This window comes from Lasioglossum baleicum, chromosome 16 (assembly GCF_051020765.1).
Source record: "Lasioglossum baleicum chromosome 16, iyLasBale1, whole genome shotgun sequence".
Lineage (NCBI taxonomy): Eukaryota > Metazoa > Arthropoda > Insecta > Hymenoptera > Halictidae > Lasioglossum > Lasioglossum baleicum.
Window position 1 is genome coordinate 9,082,949 of NC_134944.1, and position 16,538 is coordinate 9,099,486.

Below are 16,538 nucleotides of genomic sequence, written 5' to 3' on the forward strand. Positions count from 1 at the left end.
AATTTGTCTACGACCTCAGGATATTGCAAAATCGATTTCTTGAAATTCTACATGTTTAACGAATTTTCGCAAGATTAAAAACCGTTCGTACAGTAACCTCCCTATTTTTCCCATATTCTGCCAAGTTTCAGCTTTAATTTTTTTAAAAATTCCATCGCTCTACCTCATTTCTATCGAAAGTTCTTTGATTTTGTCTCCGATTTGGACGAAAGGTCCCACTGTGCGACGATTCAGACCCGCTCTTCGCACAGCGGACCTTCGGAATCGAGTCTCAGGATCTCGTTCGAACTGAAATTTTCATCCCCTATTTCGACTAACCATCACCGCTCTTCTTCACCATTTGAAACTCGCCTCTCCTTCACATCTTGTAGTAAATTAACCCTTTGCAGTCGGAGCTATTTTAACTTGAAAATCAAACATTTCTTTCGACCTAGAATAATTCCATTGTATACGATTCGTTAACACATTACCGACCGGTAATTATTGCATAATTTTGAAGAATCTATGGTACATGGCTAAACACTTTTCAATGGAACCTTCAATAGCAACAGCAATTTTCATTATGAACTAAGATTGTTCAACAATTACTGTTCGATAATTCCTATAGAGTCTTTTGCGCTGATTCCGAATCTGCCCTTAATTTTTCCCCTAGACGCATAGTTTTTGAGAAACTTGATTTTGAAGAAAAAACATATTATTCAACTTTAAGCAAATATTGTGATGTTATTATAGAAGATATTGGATTGTTCGTTGCAGGTTTAAACAATCGTTAAAGATGGAGAGACACCACTTTTGCACCAATTGTCGAGGAGAAAGGAATAAGCCCCTTTTCATTTCCCATCAGTTTTAACTCCATAAAGTAATATTTTATACTTCTAAATTGTGAATGTTTTCTCTAAAATCCGTATGAATGCCTCCGATCGGAAACATTCTGCCACGGGGTGTAAAAAGGCGACATTTCTAACGGTTAACAAACCAATATTGCATCCAAGGCCCAAGAAAATGTTAACCATAAGCGTTACTAGAGATAGCAAGCGACTCGCGGTTCTGAAGATCCGCCTTTCGCAATTTCAGGACTCAAGGAACGAAATCGTAGCTACGGTTGCGCAAGGATCCAGGATAATTCGTGTGCGAGGACTTTGTCGGCGTGTTTTCTGCAGGAAAACGAATCATGGGAGCGGATTGTCGGCGCGGGGCCCGTCAAAGAGAATCCAAGCCGCGAGGAACACGGCTGCGAGCGTAATCGTGGAAACGCGTAACTCCGGGGTCGCGCTGCGTCGAGGTGTGGCTTCCAGGATCGATACTTACGCCGGTTACTCTCGCCTCTCTCTCTCTCTCTCTCTCTCTCTCTCTCTCTCTCTCTCTCTCTCTCTCTCTCATCCCCTCTCGGCAGCCAACACCACCGAGTCACGCTTATCAAACCCCACAATTATCGAACACTGTCGATCCCATTTGCAAAGTTCAAATCGATCGACCACAGCTTTCGCAGTCGAACAACTTCTTCGAGAAACACCATGGAACCCTGTCCCGGAGGGACTCTCTTTTTCGAGTGATTTCCGAGGTCGATCGAACATTGCGAACAGTTAGTGCGGTTTCGTTTTCTAATTCGATCGACTCGAACGTTATCAAACCGCCCGATTTCGCGATCGTGATAACGGAAGCTTGCGACAAGTTAGATATGATACCAGAGGGTCATACCATGCCGAATCGATCACTTTTTGCAGGCACCATCGCCGATTTTGTTCTAACTGAAATATGTTGTAGTCCATGCGAAATTAGGGGGGGTTTAAGTCATCATTTTGCCGGTTTCGAATTTGTTTTAGAAATGGCAGACCTTCAAAGTTTTCAATTTTTGCCCATTTCGACGAAAACGGGCCTCACTTACGAATTTTTATCTCGGGAATTATTTGTCCGATTCAGCTGCATTGTTTTTTTTTTTGTTTGAAATGACGACGCTCTATTTATTTAGATTTTCTGCAATTTTTACAGGCTCATTCCATGCCGAATCGATCATATTTTGCAGGCACCATCGCCGATTTTGTTCTAACTGAAATATGTTGTAGTCCATGCGAAATTAGGGGGGGTTTAAGTCATCATTTTGCCGGTTTCGAATTTGTTTTAGAAATGGCAGGCCTTCAAAGTTTTCAATTTTTCCCCATTTCGACGAAAACGGGCCTCACTCACGAATTTTTATCTCAAGAACCGGTTTGTCCGATTGAGCTAAAATTTTCTTTGTTTTATTCGGAAAGGATTGGGCTATTACAAAATAATTTTTCCAACCTCGACAATCAACTTTTATATATAATGTCGAAAAATTTAAACAAATTCTTCTTTTGCGTTTTTTTTTCGATGATGGGGCGGAGTGATTTAAATTTTGAAAAAAAATATGGTTATATTCCTTGAAGTTTACCCTTTAAAATGAGCCCTCGAACAAGATGGTATCTTTAAAATTGGCGTCACAATGAGCTGGTAAAGGAGGCCGTGTACCTCCGTTTCTGGTAGAGGCGAGTCGAGCGCATGGCTATTATGGCACGTTGTCTATATCGCTGGTCTCAAGAAAATGCCAGCAGACTGTATACGACTAAATAGCCCTATTTATACACCAGAGTCGTCGGATCAAGGGCATTGGCTCGCGAAGACACAGTTCAAACTATCGAGTTTCTACAATAAAATGTCCAATTGTTGATCGAGAAACAAATGGATCCTCAAAAGCCAATCTGTCCCCGTTGATCAAAGCTGCCTCTCTCTCTCTCTCTGCCTTTGCGAAGCTCAACTCATGGTTAACACTAAACCCACTACTGTCGGTCAAATGACCAGTTTTATATTCTCCATTTCACAATTATTGAAATTATGAAGAAGCTGACATGAAAATTCATTCGACCAATTTCTTTATCCAAGCACATGATGTAATAGAGGTTGCACGAAATCGAAATAAATAGAGCCTTGTCATTTTCACGAGGTAAAACATAAACTAAAAAAATAATTGAACGGGTTCGAAATACACTCCTCAAAAGTTGCTACTAGTTTACATGATCATAACTCCGAAAATTGCTGTATCAATATCGTTAAACAATGGTTTGAAACCGTGAAACCTCTAGTTTCGGATGCTCTGTTTCAAATTGTTGCCGTGTTGGTTTTTTTACAAAGTTATAGCGAGATAAAGACAACATTGAGGTTCAACAAAAATTTTGTGCAACTTTGTAAAATCATACGGGGAGAAACAAATTTTTTTAACAAACAACGTTAATATCATTTGGAAGGGCTATCTTTTCTGTGTAAAATGTGTGGTTGTTGATTATTGTGCGATTTTTACTATTCGAGTTATTCAACATTGAAGTAAATATTGGCTTTATAACTTTAACTGGCTCCAGAAAGCGAAAAAATTATCGTAGAATCTTGTGCAAAAAGGCAATAGAAAGAGCGTTTCTTTCTCTTCGAGGCAGTTCTTTTGTTTATTCAATTTCATTAACATTTCTATATACCGGGTGTTTTTCTGAAAATATACTTAAAATATGCACGATTTCCATTTTTCCTTTAACTCGCTTATATCTCGGCAAGAAGTTATCGCAATACCACGGTCCGAAAGTCAGAATGAAGAATGTCAATGAACTGTAGAATGAAGAAGTGGGAGAACGAGCCACGAGTTGGAAGACTCGGTGTGGAATGTTTTCCAGAACCAAGTTCGTAACTCCATGGACAAACCATGTTACCGTTAGTAGAAGTCAGACGATTTTTACTCCCGCTCCTGTCGGGGCTGTCGCTTTCGATTAGGTGTCGTAATAAACTACCCGGTCTTAATTTGGGAACTCTGTGTGTTACTAGGAAAAGCTGAGAATTCGAACTTAAGCTGTGCCGCGTGAAAGTTCCGGTGCGACGGAACGGAATAATATAATTGTTCTCGGCGAGATCCTTGGCGGGTTTCTCGAGGAAATCTCCGAAGGACAAAAGGGAAGTATAAATGGAAGGGTTTCGGAGGGAGAGAAAGGTTGACGGAGAAGAAGTTGACGAGGCCGTGGTGCGGGGGTTACCGTTGAGAAACGGTCGAGAAGGATCGATAGGTATCACTTGTTGACTGGTACGGACGTAAGCCGGTGCACGCCATGATGGGAAACGGGTCATGGGAAGAGGACACCCCTTAGGGTATCTCATCGGTCACGTCCAGCCAACGCCGACGCGATGGAACTCTACGATGAATAAAAGAAACCTCCCCTTCTTATGAATTATGGAGTCGGCGGCTGGGACGGTTTAACAAACCGGTCGACTTTTGTCGTCCCTGCCATCGGTTCTTAATTCTGTCATCCGAACGCTGAGCCTGCGAATCCCGCTGCCTTAATCGATCTCACACTCCCGAACCGAAAATTGCGAAACGTCCGTCCAGTCCGAATTTGACCTTGGTCGAGCGCCAGTGTGGTGGTACCCTCACACAACGCTAGACATTGTATACGTACACGAGGTTGCAAGGGTTCCGCACTTTTCAAACATTTGAGGCCCCTACGTAGTCACAATCGATAGATAAAAGACCCACCAATTGCGGTCAGCTTCAAAAATGGCCTACTTTTGCGTTTTCGAGGGGTAATTTTCATTGTTCGGCAGCATGTAGCGGAGTTCGACAAATATTGGGCGGCGCGACAGTGCTGCCACAGTCAAGACACATACATTTTATTAAATATCGAGAGATTTAGGGTTTCTATAGAAAAAAATGATGCTGGCCGCATATTCAGGGACACATACAATGTCAATGCAACCTTTATTATGTTAAACTATACGTGTTTAAACACACAGTTTGAAAACTACGAAGTACGATGGAACTCGCTGTTTTACCGATTCAGTCACTGTATCGGTAAAATATCGGTAAAACAGTGAGTGAAACTTCAGAAATACACTAGCGCTCCTAGCTAAAAATGCCAAAATGGAACTGATACTTGTGCCGAAACCTTCCGTTTAGGGATGTAGTTCCACCGTATTCGTAGATTTCGGTATTTTTGTTTAAACGCGTATAGTTTAACATAATAAAGGTTGCATTGACATTGTATGTGTCCCTGAATTGGTGTGCTCTGGTTAATTTTTTTCTATAGAAACCCTAAATCTCTCGATATTTAAGAAAATGTACGTGTCTTGACTGTGGCAGCACTATCGCTCCGTCCAATATTTGTCGAATTCCGCTACATGCTGCCGAATAATGAAAATTACGCCTCGAAAACGCAAAAGTAGGCCATTTTCGGACCAGAGCACCAATGGTGGGTCTTTCATCTATCGATTGTGACTACGTACGGGCCCCAAATGTGCCTTATAGAGACGTATAGTGGAATCTACGAAACCCTTGCAAGCTCGTGTACGTATACAGTTTCTAACGGTGTGTGAGGGTACTACTACACTGGCGTTCGGCCAAGGTAAAATTTTTTAAGTTTGCTGTTGAAGGATCTCTTCAAAAATCCTTAGCCACGGGCCACGACTTTCAAAAATTATGGAATAATTGTCGACAGATAATGTGTCAAATATTAAAATATATTTTTGATTGCCTAATGTTCAATTGCATAATTCAACAACCTACGAAATTTTTATAAAAATTATTAGAAAAATTACCTTAGAGATAACAGCATTGTACCTTCAGGAAGGTCATATTTATAAAGGTGTTTGTGACTTCGGTGTTGAATTAAGATAAATTTTAAATGCACAAGTTTAAAAATTAAGTCTGTTCTACTTATAAAATCTTACATGATTTGAGTTCAGATTATATTATGACTAGACTGCGAATCTTTATGCAAAATAAAAATTGTCTGGATCGATTGCAAGAAATAGCAATCTATATTGCAATAAAAAATATATATATATATATAAAATAAAATATAATAAAATTATATTATAAATATAAATAATAAATTTGGAATTTTATCTACTCAATTTTACTATAAATGCATAAAGATCCACAGTCTAATTATGACCTTGAGTCCATAAACAAGGCTAAAACAAATTTTCCGACTATCCAAACGCGGTTAGGGGATCCCACGTTTAGGGAGGAAGAAAAGCCGGTGGGTTCGCGGGGTCAGTAGGTTCGAAGGTTCGTCGAACCCTTCGTCATCCGTCAATCGATTGGCCGCGGGGTCTGGTGGCGTCGGGAACAGATGATTCTCGAGGAAGAAAGCGAAACGATCGACATCGATCAATCTCCCCGCAAGTTTGCGAGTCCGGGGAACAAGAAGAGGGATGAAGTTCTGCGCGTGCATCGATCCTCGTTGTATTTTGACAAGGGGAGAGAGAAAAGAGAGAGAGAGAGAGAGAGGGAGACGGCTGATCCGTCACGGAATGAAAGTACGAGCCGCGAAAGGGATCCTGGAGCACAGATACGACGGAGGAACGCGGAAAGTGGATGCCCGAGTATTGATCTACCGTCTTTCCTGCACGCCGTGCTCTCGACCCTCGCCAGATTCCAAGATGCTAGACGAGATGACGACGATTGCTGGCAAGAGGAACGCGCCGCGATAAAACGATGGACGAAAGATCGACGACGGTGCTTCTTCTCTATTCCCAGAGCCTTCGCTCGAACATTTCGAGCGCGCACCGCGTCTCGCGATCCATCCGTGCTAGATCGACGACCGAAGTGGTTCGAATAAACGTCGGGACGATCGAACTTGATTTTTAACCGACTTCGAAAAAGGAGGAGGTTACTCAATTCGATCTGATTGTGCCTTTTTTAACCGACTTCGAAAAAGGAAGAGGTTACTCAATTCGATCTGTATGTGCCTTTTTTTTCTATGTATGTTCACCGATTACGCCGACATGGACGGACCAATCGGAACGGAAGCTTTTGCAACTTGTAGAGTGTGTCCTCGGGGTGGTCCCGTGCAAAAAAATTTTACATTTCTTTATTAATTATACGATTTTATTTGCGAAAATGTAGGGTGGTGATACCGTCGTGAACTCCGCTGAATGTTAGACATTAGGAACAGTAACGACGCAACGTCGTTACCGTTATCGATTGCGGCTTTCAGATATTTATAAATTACGATTTGGAATGTGACGGCTGACAGAGATAAAAAAGTGTGAAATAAAAAAACTTTTTTAAAAAAAATTAAACCTACTTCGAAAAAACGCACTAAAAAGTATAAAATAATTTCCATTTAATATATGTGAATGCAGACGAACTTAGATACAATACAATCTTTTCGAAGGCGGCGCAAAATTGAAAATTTTCGACACTGGAAATTACGAAAATCCTTAAATTGTTCTAAATACTAATATATTTATATTTAAATAATATATTTGCGCCGCCTCCGAAAAGATTGTATTGTATACAAGTTCGTGTGTATTCACATAAAAATCAAATGGAAATTATTTCATACTTTTCAGTGCATTTTTTAGTGCGTTTTTTGGAAGTCGGTTTAAATTTTTACGTACTGTTTCTACCAACGACGAAACAATCTACTGCAATCGATAATGTCTGTCACGAATAATAGTGCGCGTAGTACAGTTACACTGTCTCTGCCAACAACTAAACAATCTATAGTAATCGATAATACCTGTCACGAATTGTAGCTATTTCGAACCCGTTCAATTATTTTCTTGACCACGAGTTGAGGGTCGCGAAGGCTAAACTTCACATTCCGAGTACAGAAATTTTGGACTTATTGAAATATAGATCTGCAGATTTTGACCAGAAAATGCCGAAAATCCGTGTTTTAACGTTAGAAGTTCACTGGCTCAAAAGTTATGCGTTTCAACAGGTACGAGCACCGCCATCTTGGCCGCCCCTTAACACTAAACCTACCACTACCGGTCAAATAACCGATCTTAGATTTTCAATTTTATAATTATTGAAACGATCACGTTGCTTACATGGAAATTGATTCGATAAATTTATTAGATGATTGCACAAATTCGTGCCCTATTTGAAAATACAATTCAATGGTTAAATTTTAAAGAATACAACTTTATTAACCCTCCTCTGTCCCCCATTTCACGAACTGAATCTGTACCTCGGTGTCAAATTGACACAGTGATAAAAAATCGATAAAATAACAAGGTAAATAGCTATTTTTCGATAATTTGTAATTTCAATTGATGAGTTAACATTACTCAACCAAAATTACGTACAAATAACAGAACAATATAACTTAATTCGGGAAAACTGTGTCAAATTGACACGAGGGTCGGGGATGAGGGTTAATAAATTATAAAGTCACCATTCTCTCTCTCTCTCTCTCTCTTTTCCAATTGTAAAAAGTTTAACTATTTCTCAATTTTAATTTGACCAATCTTTAACCAAATCTTTGAAATTTAACCATTTCTCAATTTTAATTTAACCAATCTTCAACCAAATCTTTAAAATTTAACCATTTCTCAATTTTAATTTAACCAATCACCAAATCTTTGAAATTTAACCATTTCTCAATTTTAATTTAACCAATCTTTAACTAAACATTTGAAATTTAACCATTTCTCAATTTTAATTTAACCAATCTTTAATTAACATTTGAAATTTAACCATTTCTCAATTTTAATTTAACCAATCTTTAACCAAATCTTTAAAATTTAACCATTGTATTTTATTTCCAAATCGGGCACGAACTTACGCAATCATCTGATATATTTATCCAACCACGTATTTCAATAAAAGTTGCACAAAGCTAAAAAAAATGGTCAAAGTGTAAAACGAAGGTACCGGGAGGTGGGGGAGTTAACATTTGTCATCGGACAAAGCGGAATTGCAAATTGAAGCTGGACGATTGCCTCCAGGAGACTGGCCGGCCGTTTCTACGGAACAAAAGTCACCGAGGAGCCAAATGAATGGCCTCTAAATAGGAAGAGAGGGAGAGAGAGAATGTTGGGCAGCGTGACAGTTTCGATTGGCTCGGTCCTATCCGCGAGAAAGGATTCGTGACAGGTCGCCGGTTCAATGAAATTCGTTTACAAACGAATAAAAGACCGGCCTGGACGGCAGATACTCGGCCGACCGTGTCCTTTCACGGACGCGTTCCGCCGAATGCTCGTCCGCCGATTTCCCTTCCATTCAATCGATTAATAAAAACATTAATTGCCGTGCCGCGCGGAATCTCTCTTCCTCTCCCGGGCTCGGGAAATTTCATTCCCTCCGCGCTCCACGCACCGGAACGCTTCCATCCCGGGGCGAGCGCGACGATTGAAAATGTTTTTAACACTCCGGGCGGTCGAGTTTCGATGGAAAGGATCCCACCACTTTCGATCTCTTCCAATCGAACCGCCATCGACGCCCGCTTTTTCGCTTTTCCGTGTCCGATGATCTTGCTCGCGATCCGGAAACCTCGGAGGAGTTGAATGACCAGGAATTGAGAAGCTCATACTGCGGGTATTTTTCCAGTAAGATTAAAATACGTAATAAAAACGTATATAAAAAAACTTTTCAAAAACCACGCTTATGTTAAAATGCACTAAAAAGGAGAAAATAATTTTTTCAGACATTAGTCACTATAAATAGAAGCGTGGAGTGCTAAACTATATTGAAGTAATCTTCGTGGGCGCCCCACGCTTTTATTTATAGTCACTAATGTCTAAAAAAATTATGGAATTAGTTTAAAAAAATTATGTTTCGTCTCTTACAATCCTACGACACTCAAACTACGCTCTCTCATGTTTTTACATCTGATTTCTTCGCCGCTATCGTTTATTAAAATAATGCGCTCTAAACTCTCGCTTCCGTTCTCTGAAACTCTGATTATCTCGCTTGTTAGCGCGAATTTCCACTAAATAATATTCCGTTCGTCTTCTTCGGAAAATTTCCTCATAAAACGAGTATAAACTCGCCCTATCTAAGATGAAGGAAAAATTTTTGAAAATTCCCCACCCCCCTCTCGTCTTTTATAATGTTCCAAAATTGGAAAAAAATATTTTTTCCCCACTTTTGAACATCCTGTATCTCGACCAAGGGTTAGGTCAGGAATAACCCTTCCCTGTCTAATGAAAAACTTTTCGAAAATAAGATCTACAAAGACTACTGCCACTGGAAGTAAGATTTTATTTCATTCCACTGTCTCTTAAAAATCGTCTAGAAAAATTGGAAGTTGCATAAACATCCGCAGTCTTCCTGAACAAGTTCGCGGAATAATTACAGCAATGAAATATCGCTTTCCAAGCGAACACGTTCGGATTGGTTCGCTTTTATCGAGTGGATCCAAGACTCGCGAGACCGGTTCAGAAAGGTTTGCGAATCTGAAGCCTCTTGAAACTCTATCTCAACGGTGATCGATTCTATTTCGAACACGAGGGATGGCACCTGTTATCTCACCGCGAATCAATGCACGATCGACGTTTCTCTCCTTGGAGATTCGCGGATTCGGCGAAAAAAAAAAGATAGAAAAGAGAAAAATCCTGTCTAGCCTTACTTGGCACGGCCGAGAAATTTCTCTAGCCCTGGCGACGACGACGACGACGATTGGCTCGGGTCCAGCGCAGGTTTCGGCGCAGTATTGCCTCGCGGTTAACACCGGTTCAAGGTTGTCGTTCCGCTAATCAATGCGCACGTGCGGTTCCGCCAAATTTCGCTTGTTCCGCGAACTTACGCTCCTCGCGAAAACGCCACACCGAACCGGAAACGGGAACGAATTCGTTTGACGAGCGCTCGCTCGCCACTTTCTCGTAACTCTCCGTCTTTCTCACGAACACCGTACATGATTCAAACTGACGTGAGGATAATTGCTACATGGTGGTCTCGATGGAGTTCCATCGAGTTTCGCTCGTTCCACGTAGCTCTTTTCCGATATAACTATTTTACCATAAAATTATACTGTCTTGGAATTTTTTGTAAACAGAAGTAGTTGATGTATGAAATTGCAACTTTGTGAATTCGTTTGGCGATCATTGAGGATTATCCACAAATTTTTGTTAGCTGGTATAGCGATTTTTATGGCAAATATAGTTTTTCATTTAATGAGGAATATTTTGTTCGTGGTCGGATTTACTTCATACTTGGTCTTAATGCTCTTTGATATAATTAATCAAACATCCATTCGGCATTTTAAAAAATTTAACCCCCGAGGGGGTGAAAAGTGGTTGCAACGTTTGTATCAGGAATATTTTGTTCATGGTCGGATTTACTTCACACGTGGTCTTAATGCTCTTTAGTATAATTAATCAAACACCTGTTTCGGCATTTCAAAAAATTCAACCCCTGAGGGGGTGAAAAGGGGTTGCAACGTTTGTCTGTGGAATATTTTATTTGTGGTCGGATTTGCTTGAAACTTGATCTTAATGCTCTTTGATATAATTAATCAAACACCTGTTTCGGCATTTTAAAAAATTGATCCCCTAAGGGGTGAAAAGGGGGTTTGAAATCTAAGGTGGCGGCATAACATAAAATTAAAACTCTATAGGGGTGAATGGGGGGTTAAAAGGTTTTATGGAGAAACAATATCAATTTCCGAGGGTATTAAACGGTTTTCTATGCGAGCGAAGCCGCGGGCAAAAGCTAGTTGATGTATGAAGTTGCAACTTTGCATGATCCTTTGGCAATCATTGAGGAAAGTAATCGTTTGTGGGTCGATCCGACAGTGTTTCTGTGACCAAATTGCAAGGGTGTCTTCTTGTGGCTTACGATCTCTCGAGCGTTGTAAATAAAGCAATCCGAGAGTAACAGTAATTATTAAACGCTTTCGAGGAATCGAGGGATATATGTCCCGTCGAGGATTCGCTGGTCTATTTACGTGTTTTCCGGACGGGGAAGATTGCTCGCGTGTGGAGCTAATTCACTGGTGGTATCGTTGCGCACGCGATCCACCCTCGGCAACGATCGTTCCGTAGATCCCGGATCGACCGATCCCCAGGGAGAAATTCTCTGTTCCCTTCCAGCGTCGGATTAATTGGAATCATCCGAACGGTGATTTAATAGGTTTCTCACGACTGCCGGACTGCTTAAGTGGCCGCGGTACGCCTTTGAGAAATTAGCAAACACGACGGTAATATTGTTGGCCGACCGCTAATGCAATTTTGTGACTTATTATCCACAAAAATTTGTGGATAATCCTCAATGATTGCCAAAGGAACTCGCAAAGTTGTAATTTGATACATTAATTACTTCTTTTTAGAAAAATTTCGAAGTCGCTCCTGGACAGACAAGACGAACGTCCCCACATTCAATGAAAAACTATAACTGCCATAAAAATCACTATACCAGCTAGCAAAAATTTGTGGATAATCCTCAATGATTGCCAAAGGAACTCGCAAAGTTGCAATTTCATACATCAATTACTTCTTTTTAGAAAAATTTCGAAGTCGCTCCTGGACAGACAAGACGAACGTCCCCACATTCAATGAAAAACTATAACTGCCATAAAAATCACTATACCAGCTAACAAAAATTTGTGGATGCTCCTCAATGATTGCCAAAGGATCTCGCGAAGTTGCAATTTCATACATCAATTACTTCTTTTTAGAAAAATTTCGAAGTCGCTCTTGGACAGACAAGACGAACATCCCCCGACTAAATGCAAAACCAGAACTACCACAAAAATCACTATACTGCGGATCTTTATGCATTTACAGCAAAATTGAGTAGACGAAATTCAATATTGTTGGAAAATTTTTAGAAATTCAAGATGTCAATACATGATTTCTCCTCTATTAATAAATCAACCATATTTTGAATATTGTAGAAAAATGTTCCAGCAGTTTTTAGTGGCGTTTCAGAATCACTCGAGTGGCGAAACGGTTATCGCGCGTTTCACCAATATGGGTAGAGAAGCTCGGAGCAACTAAACTCTCCCGTCGCGGATGTGTATTATAATTTACAGAGCTCGCTCGATTTTTTAAAGCAACATTCCACTTTGATGGGCCTGGTAGTACCGTTGGTAGGAGCATTTCTTTGTGCACGCAGGCCGAGAACGTTCCGCCGCGTCCCTATCCAACAATAAGGACAATACGCGAGCACCGCGTCGTATTTTTCAGGCAGCCCAGCGGCAGAAGGTTTCAAGAGGCTTGCAAAAATATCGTTGGCAAGCGGGAAAGGCGGCGGCGTGCATATGTCAGATTTATAGTAGTCGTAAACGAGGCTGGGCTGACGCGACGTGTGTCGCGCAGAAACTTTCGCGTTCGCGAAACGAACTTCCCAGCCGGTAGCTGGCTATAGTTTCCGCGACGCGGCGTGAACAAGTAAACCGAGAATATACGACGTTCCGAGCTATGCTAATTTCCCGTTGGGTCACTCCGAACCGAGGAAAACCCGGAAAAGCCTTCTCGAAATCACCACTCCCATCTTACAATTAGTTTCACCCTTTCCGTTTATTTTTTCATTAAACAACGCCCAGGTAACACCTCCGAAACATGACGAACCTCGCGGACTCCGTTCTGACCTACAATTGAGGAAAGAATAAGGTAGCTCAAAATTTAAAATACAATTGAATCAGTGTCTGGAAGAAGAACTCATGTCAGATTTTTTATAATTTTATAACAGCGCAATTGGTAACTTATTTTGCTATAACTGGCCAGCGGATCTTTATGCAAAATAGAAATGTTCTGCAAGATTGTGGGAAGCAGGTGTGAAATAAAAATTGATTTGATCCCTTAATAACTTCAAATTTTACAAGAGCGCAATTGGAAACTTATTGTGCTATAACTAGACAGCGGATCTTTATGCAAAATAGAAATGTTCTGCATTGCTTGTGGAAAGCAGGAGTGAAATAAAAATTGATTTCATCCCTCAATGACTTAAAATATTATAAGAGCGCAATTGGAGACTCATTGTGCTATTTATAACTAGACAGCGGACCTTTATGCCAAATAAAAATGTCCTGCATTTACTGTGAAAAGCAGGAGTGAAATAAAAATTGATTTCATCCCTTAATGACTTCAAATTTTATAAGACTGAAATTGGGGACTCATTATGCTATAACTAGACAGCGGATCTTTATGCAAAATGTTCTGCAATGATTGTGGAAAGTAGAGGTGAAATAAAAATTGATTTCATCCCTTAATGACTTGAAATTTTACAAGAGCGCAAATGGGGACTCACATTATGTTATTTATAACTAGACAACGGACCTTTATGCAAAGTAGAAATGTTCTGCATTGATTGTGGAAACCAGGAGTGCAATAAAAATTGGTTTCATCCCTTGATGACTTCAAATTTTATAAGACTGAAATTGGGGACTCATTATGCTATTTATAACTAGACAGTGGACCTTTAGGCAAAGTGGAAATGTTCTGCATTGATTGCGGGAAGCAGGGGTGAAATAAAAATTGATTTCATCCCTTAATGACTTCAAATTTTATAAGAGCGCAATTGGGGACTCAGTATGCTATAACTAGACAGCGGAACTTTATGCAAAATGTTCTGCAATGACTGTGGGAAGCAGGGGTGAAATAAAAATTGATTTCATGCCTCAATGACTTGAAATTTTATAAGAGCGCAATTGGGGACTCATTGTGCTATTTATAACTAGACAGCGGACCTTTATGCCAAATGGAAATGTTCTGCATTTATTGTGAAAAGCAGGAGTGAAATAAAAATTGATTTCATACTTTAATGACTTTAAATTTTATAAGAGCGCAATTGGGGACTCATTATGCTATTTATAACTAGACAGTGGATCTTTATGCAAAGTAGAAATGTTCTGTATTGATTGTGGAAAGCAGGGGTGAAATAAAAATTGATATCATCCCTTAATGACTTCAAATTTTATAAGACTGAAATTGGGGACTCATTATGCTATTTATAACTAGACAGCGAAGATCTGTCTATGGATCAAAATTCAGGGAACGCAGCGAGCGTCTTTGGGGATAATCAATTCTTTCGAATAAATTCTTTTATATAATAAATAAATGAATTCTTTATAAGATATATAAGGATAATAAATTCTATTCGCCGACTCCGCGTCCAATCGCGAAAACTGAACAATGCCTCAAGACAGAAATATGTAGATATAAACTATCAGCTTTTTTCGGAAATTACGATCTTCAAAAATCACTGAATCCGTGAGATAAATCGTAGGGCAAGGGGTTAAGGTCGACGAAGAGACATCTGGTGGACAAGTAAACCGACAATACAGGGCGTACAGAGGTAATTTCCCGTCGGGTCACTTCAACCCGAGGAAAAATCGGAAAAGCGAGAAAAAAGAAATAGAAAAGCATCGTGGGAAGTGGAAATCGTTCTCGCAGTATTTCGACCGGTCTTTTCGCATGGTCTGCTCCCCGAAAGATCGAGAATCGTGGAGAATGGTCGGTACCTGCGCGTTTAGTCGAGCCCCTGTTCCCTTGGCCGACTATGAAATTGCCTTTCACCGATGCATGTAGTTAAAAGGGCGCTTTTGTCGGTTGCGGGTCGTGGAAATATATTCCGCGAAGCGTGGCAAAGGGCACGTGGAAGCTCTTTATCGATCCGACGTTGCCGCGCCGAGCTAACGATGGAAATTATAAGCGAGGAAATAACCAGTGGGCAATATTGGAATCCAATAAACCAAGGAAAGTGAATAAACGCGCGAATGGAAATAGGCTGGCGGCCGTGGCCGGCGAATTCGCTTTTACACTTGTCCAGCTTCGAGCTGCCTGCTCCAGCTTCGTTCTCCCTGCTCCGTCTTCTCCCCCTTGCCCTTACCCTTACTCCCTCTATTCCTATTTCCCCCTATTACCTTCTACGTTCATATATTTGTCTCCATTTTGTCGCGAATCGGAAGACCGATCGCAATTCCATCGCGCAGAGACGACCACGCCACACTGTGGACCCGATTGAAGAAGCACGCGACATGTTTGAATTATTCTTAAACCACTGAAAATATTGCAATGAAATTTCAACTGAATTTATAAAACAACAATTCCTTCTCAATCATTTGTAACTTAATATATCTCACATTTGTTTAACCGTTTTTAATAATTTCTTTAATTGAATTGTTCGAAAAACAGTTTTATAAATCATTTATTCTATGTATAATGTATTTAATATTTTCGCGATTTAATGCAAATAGATAAAATGTTTAAATTTTACATTATTGAGAACAATTTGTTACTATTGGACATTGTCTCGGAATTGAAATATAAACAGAAATAAAAAGTAGAATATTCAGTTAATTTATTATATATAAGAAACTGAAGTACGTGTATGAGATTGATGCGCGTAAACAGTTACAATGTAACTTAGGGCACTGTCGAAAAGAATTCTTCAAACTCAACGCAGTCAAAGTATCAGAGATGAAAGACTGACTTATTTACTGCAAAATAGAAACATTTCAAGTGCCGAAAATCTATTCAACGCGACGCGGATGTCTCCAGACAATAATATCTTGAACAATGACTCCAACTAGGAAATAATTTTTATCACATTACGTAGAGGAAGGTTCACTGAAAAGATCCTTACTTGTTAAAAACTGGGATCTCCTGGGACCTGAAAGATCGCGCGTGTCAAAGATACAGTAGTGGACAAAAGTTTAAGGACGCTCTAAAAAAGACGATAACTATTTTAATATTGTACTATATTATTTGAACTTTTTTTGGGAAGCTAGAGCAATTAGTATACTACAGGATGCGAAAAGAAATTTTTCCAAAAATTGCAATTGATCGGAATTGTTGAGAAAATACTAAAA

The 16,538-nt window shown here is 40.0% G+C and overlaps 1 protein-coding gene across 30 annotated transcripts in view; it reads right to left on the reverse strand.

Annotated features, from left to right (window-relative positions):
- Camkii (Calcium/calmodulin-dependent protein kinase II) overlaps positions 1–16,538 on the reverse strand; it is a 194,330-nt gene that overhangs the window by 92,669 nt on the left and 85,123 nt on the right. The gene's annotated exons all lie outside the window — the stretch shown is intronic.